The sequence below is a fragment of the Lactuca sativa genome, chromosome 8 (assembly GCF_002870075.4).
Source record: "Lactuca sativa cultivar Salinas chromosome 8, Lsat_Salinas_v11, whole genome shotgun sequence".
Lineage (NCBI taxonomy): Eukaryota > Viridiplantae > Streptophyta > Magnoliopsida > Asterales > Asteraceae > Lactuca > Lactuca sativa.
In genome coordinates, this window is record NC_056630.2 from 105,963,870 (window position 1) to 105,970,183 (window position 6,314).

Consider the following 6,314-nt stretch of genomic DNA (forward strand, 5'->3'; position numbering starts at 1 on the left):
AGCCGTAAAACTTAGCGCTTTTCGGGAGGCATCCCACGTTTTGGTGTCTTTTTAGTTTTATTTTTCGTTTTGTGTGTTTTAATTCTTTTTGTGTCGAGGATGACCCAAGGTCTAAATTTGGGGAGGGGGTATTTAATTTTTGCTTAAAAATAAAAAAAAATCTTGAAAAATACCCGAAAAATGCTCCCGAACAGTCAAAAAAGCGAAAAACAGCAAGATAAAAAAATCAGTAGCTCCAGCGGTCCTATGGGATGTCTAACACACCTCATAGAATGCCGACGGGGAGCTGAGGTTTTGTGTACCGTTGAAACAACTGCTGAATTACGAAAATGCCCTTTTTAATGATAGACATCCTAGGAGACGTCAAAGACACCATCAAGGACGGTGACGTGTTCTTCAACACTTTAATGGTGTTTTGGACGTCGTCAAAGGACGGTGACGCATTCTTCAACACTTTATTGGTGTTTTGGGGCTGTCTGCTATAACTTTTTTCCTCTTACTTCTTCTTCACAACTTCCACGAAAAAAAACATTAAGAAACCTCTTATTTTTTCAATTTTTTGGCCAAAACTCAACCAACATTCGTGATTTTTGTTGCAATCTTCAAGAAATCATCAAATATGCACTACATTGGAAGATTTACACACTTAAATCACATATTTTGGGTCGATTTCAAAACCCCCAAAAACTAGGGTTTCAATTTTTTTTATTTATTTTCGGGTTTTGCTTCAAGTTTCTGTTTCCTCTTCAGTAGAAACACTATCTTGACAAGGTATGAACTTCAAAACTCCATTTTTTAAGGATTAATTTCAATTTTTTTATGTTCATATGTGGTTGAAAATTTCTATATTTCTAAAAAGAGTTGGCATGAAATGGTAATAAAACTTATGGATAAGTTTGTGTAAGTTGCATGTGTCGATCTGTGAACTTTTTGAAAACTAAAATTTTGTTTGTTAACTGTTAAAAATAAAAAATACACGTATGATGTTGGAAAACCCATTGGTTATGTTTTCATGTGTCCTTAGATTAAAAATTGAAGTGTTAAGAAGTATTCAAAATGATACTGAAATTTGACACTCTGCTGCTAGTCTGAAAAATTATCTTTTATAATTTTTTTTATCTATTTTTTCTATTGGAACCTGTCAGTGACAACCAATTTTATGATTGTCTGTGTTTTTGACTAACTAGAAAAATTATTTGAAAGTAAGCCGTTATTGGAAACAAAAACATGACTTGGAACAAATATTTATTCAGACTGAATTTATTTCAACTATGTTTGGAGCAGCTTGCCAACTAATTTAATGCTTTATTTTTATGTGACACTTGGTGTGTTTAATGGCATTTTTTGTGGTTTTGTGTGATTAATTTTGTAGATGCTAGCAAAGAGGTCAAGAGTAGCACCAATAAGCAGTTCAGCAGGAAACAGATGACTTGTGAGGCCAGTCAGACAGTTGGAGCCAAATATACATGTGACTTTTAACCCATGGTATCATACACTTCATGAGAATCAAGATGACATCTGCCCAGCAGTTTATGAGGCCACTCACCCGCTTACTTTATTTATAGTGGAGCACATGGTGGAGTGATACAACTTTGTTGGGTACGATATCGTGGAGACATTTGACTGTTATGGATGGGGTGGAGCTCTAAACTTCAACCCCACACATGTTTATGTTGATATCGTATGGGAATGGATGGGGTCACTTCGACGTATCGAGATACCTGATAGGTCGGAGGAGCTACAGTTGATTGGTTGGTTCGAACACATGACATAATGTTGACTATATAGGGCATTCGAGACATGTTTCATGTAGATACTGGATATCATCTGCATGATCCTGAGAACCAACCAACCGACTAAAAATGTGTGGATATGAGGGGGTAACCATGGGATTATCATGGAAGATTTGTACCGCACGGTATTCTGCGAGGGGACGAGAGCATATGATAGGTTTCGTGATTTGGTGCCTTTAGCAAAGGAATTGCAAAGGATCATCATGGATAATGTGAACCTGAGGAGTAGCGATCCCAGGGCGGTGAGGATACATGATTTATATGTCTTGTACGGGTTGATGATGGGCTCCATCTTTATCTCTTATGCATATAATGATATGTGCAACATATGCTCCTCGTTTGATATCCAGAACAAAGTCACCACCCCCATGTTGCCCTGATATCGACATATATGACTAGGGAGTTGGGAGTTGGGGAATAGGATCTGGGTCCCGCGAGCTACATCATACCACCGTATTCTTTTCCCTATTGCTACTTCTTTTAGACACATCTCATTACATATTATAAATAGGAGACGTAGTCTGATGGACTATGCCATAAATATGACTTACACATCCCCACTTAGTGTGGGGGATGAGGAGCCATTTGCTAGAGATTTTCATGGAGATCAACCACAGCAACATGGACATGCAGCAGGATAGGGCTTGAACATGCAAGCAGCATGGGAGGACATTATAGGGAGGAAAAACACGCATAGCCAGGAGGTGCAAACTTGGATGGAGAGGAAAAATATGTGGATGGAGGGTGTTGACACGACAATAGCTAATCTTACCAAATAGATACGACATACTGGCATTCCAGCTAACAAAACTTATAGTGTTGCAACTTATCAGTTGTACCAGCAGGAGTAATATGCGGATGCAGCCTACAGACGCAGTCGTCTACAACATGACCTGATGGACATTGATTTGCCACAACATCGATCTCGAGCTCCAGCACTGGTTTCTATCGATCTGAGACCCGGGTGAGTATCCTTCACCATCGGAGTACGAGCATTAACATCCACCACCAGCTACAAAATACAACTTTCGATTTGATGATTTAGTTGGATCGATTTTTGGGTATCCTCTACCATACCCACGATATCCCCCACAACCTCCTCCACAATAAACCTTGGTGACATCCTTCTTTAATTTTTGTTTTTATGGTTGTGTGATTAAGACATTTTCCTTTTATTTTTCTATTTTTATTTTTATGTTTTTATTTGGGATGAATGTACTGCTATCTTAAACTCATATATTATTATCGTTCTCTCTTGTGTTGGTTCTATGAAATCTGTGATGAGTTAGTAGCTTCTCTATGTACTGAATGTAACTCATCAAGATAGAAAATGATAGAAATTTCGTACATCGAGTCATAATATATATATATATATATATATATATATATATATATATATATATATATATAATGCTGATTTTGTGGGTTGCTAAGTCGGTTTGGAAAAATTAATGTATATTTATAAATTGTTATGTGAAATACCCAAGTGTTTGTAAAATGAAGGTTTTTAGCTCGAGCCTACGATCTTTCAATTGAGGACCCAACTGAAAAATATGTGTCATCATGCTCTTAGTACTTGGTCTTATTTATTCCAACGCCTTTAGGGTTAGGAAGGGCTATTATTGTTTTCACATAACTAAAAAGCATCAGAAGACATTGAAGAACTTCCAAGTATCTATATTCAAGCTCAAGTCAAATACAAATATGATTAAATCCGATGAAGCGATCAAAGAACGCGAAGAATGCACCATCAAGATAAATATGAAGAAACGTGCAAGTGGAAGACATTGTGTGAAACAATATGTGACCCCATGGTAGTGGGAGTGTATGGGTTGGTCCATTAGGTGGTACTGACCACACTAACTATGTTAATGAACCTTGTCATGGGGACTTTGGAAATGACTTCAATTGATTTCACATGAGGTTGCTTACTGGAAAGGGTTCAAAAAGTATAGAGTTTCAAACAACAAAATAATATAATCATAACATGTATTTTGTGTTTAAAAGTACGGATAAACAACTAATAATCCCCAAGATCGATATATCGTGCTTACCGAAAATGTTTTGATAAAGTTTACGAAATTTGTGATTCGATTGAGTTTCTCTTAGGATTATAGAGTAAGCCTACGCTGATAATTTCAGGCCACTTTCAGGACGAGTTTGAAATAAATTTAGGGAGGTTTGATCGGTTTATATTTAACCTCTGCAGCATGTTACTTACGGGGATGTTTAGTACTTTTGGATGAACACAGTTGATTATTACTTGGTTCTAGTTAATTTCAGTTGTTATTTTGTGTTTCACATGATAATATTTTGGTGATAATGATTGAAATTGGGTTGTATGAATTTTTTTGATTTCATAATTAAAATAGTATATTGTCAATTCACCAATTGTTCCAAGTTCAAGTAGTTTAGGAACAAATACACTTGGTTTAATCCACATGTATATTCCAACTTATGATATTGAATGCTTAATATTGTAAAAGGTAGTTGCAAGACACTTTATTACCAATTCACTAATTATTCCTAATCCAATTAGACATAGAGAGTAAGACAATTAGTTGAATGAACATATCATGTACCCAAAACTATGTTTTACAATATAATAAACCTCGATTACATCTAAGTAATTAAACTAGGATTTTAGGGAAGAAAGTGTGTGAATTTGAATTTTCCGACAACTGAACAGGGAGTATATGTATTGTGATGATTTCAAGCATTCATTGTCAAAAATAAATTATGTATATGTATTGTGATGATTTGAAAGAAATTTACATGTATCACTACTCATTGGACCATGGAAACTGATATACTATGAACATGCAAACTTAATCATTTTTTAAGTTGTTTAACTATTTTTTTTTAATTGTTTGAAATTAATGTTACTTGATTTTTGTGCAATTTAAATCTAATAATATAAAATATAAATGGTTCCTGGAATGTTGTAGTTGATGTCTTAACCGGTCAAAATCAAGAACATAGGAGAACCAATATATAAGATAAAAGGTTTTGGCCTATTTACTTATAGATGTGTGTATTCCATGACTTTTGTTTCTTAAGCAATGTGTGATAAGATATGTGTTGGCCTATTTACTTATAGTTGAATGTTTTCACTTCAACTTTTTTTTCTTAAGCGATGTGGGATAAAAAAATGTGACACAAAAAGACACGTGATAAAGACAACTTTGATCCCACATCCTCATGATAATAAACATAATATGCTTTTTTATTCTATAAGTAAAGAGGCTGATACCTTTTCTCTTATATATCTGTTATGTTATCTTATGTTCTTGATTTTGACCGGTATAGGCATCAACTGTAACATTCCAAAAACCATGTGGTAGATCATGGAAGTTTTTTTTCTTGTAGTTTTGTTTCTTAAGCAATGTGGGATAAGATATGTGTTAGCCTATTTAATTATAGTTGAATGTTTGCACTTCAATTTTTTTTCTTAAGCGATGTGGGATAAAAAAACGTAATATGAAAAGACACATGATAAAGGCGACTTTGATCCCACATCCTCATGGTAAATAAACATAGTAAGCTTTTTTATTCTATAAGTAAAGAGACTGATACCTTTTCTCTTATATATTTGTTATGTTATCTTATGTTCTTGATTTTGACTGATTTAGGCATCAACTGTAACATTCCAAAACCATGTGGTAGACCATGAAAGTTTTTTTTCTTGTAGATTTATCAAAAATTTTATCTTTTATTCTAAACTTTCGACTTATTTATTTAACCACCATGGGATGCCTTAAGAAAAAAACATATAAACCTCATCATGTTAAATATATTTAATGGGTTTTAGTATATAATCTTAAGTCCGAATGTTTATATAAACGTTTGATTTTTTTAATATTTATATAAATACAACATTCAACTTAATTTTTTTAAACAATATTCAAACGTTCATTGTCAAAAAGAAATTATGTATGTTTATTGTGATGATTCGAAATAAATTTACAAGTATCACAACATATTGGACTATGAAAAATGACATGCTATAAACATGCAAACTTAATCATTTTTAAGTGTTTAACTAATTATTATAATAAACTTTAAGTTTCGATACTTCTAGAAGTTGAAACCAAATAATAGTGTCTTTTAAAACTTTAACATAAAAACATGTTTATATGACAAAATGACCACTAATGAATATTAGTAATAGACTATGAATGTCATATTATAGTTTTAAAATAAAAACCGGTTTTATAAAAACATTAATAACAATAAATTTTAAAATACTAAATTATAAGTCAAAAAATGGTGATTTTGAAACTTATGCAAACTCCACTGTCTAAATAATAAAAGGAAATTATATTAAAGGATATAAAAGGTTCTATAATGCTCAAACTCAAAGTTAATATTAGATATTTACTTTAAAATTCAACTGCATCGAATTATATAAAAACTAGATTTTATATGAAACATTTAAAAGTGATTTTTTGAAAATTGGTAACATGGTTAATTAGATGCATGCATTTACCATGATATCACATGTTTTAAAATCGAATAATA

At 33.0% G+C, this 6,314-nt stretch overlaps 1 long non-coding RNA gene across 1 annotated transcript; it reads left to right on the plus strand.

Annotated features, from left to right (window-relative positions):
• The first annotated feature begins 256 nt into the window (after window positions 1-256).
• On the plus strand, window positions 257-3,087 carry LOC122195684 (uncharacterized). Its single transcript, XR_006186208.2, has 2 exons — window positions 257-771; window positions 1,373-3,087. It is a non-coding gene; the product is annotated as an uncharacterized LOC122195684 (long non-coding RNA).
• Window positions 3,088-6,314: the final 3,227 nt, after the last annotated feature.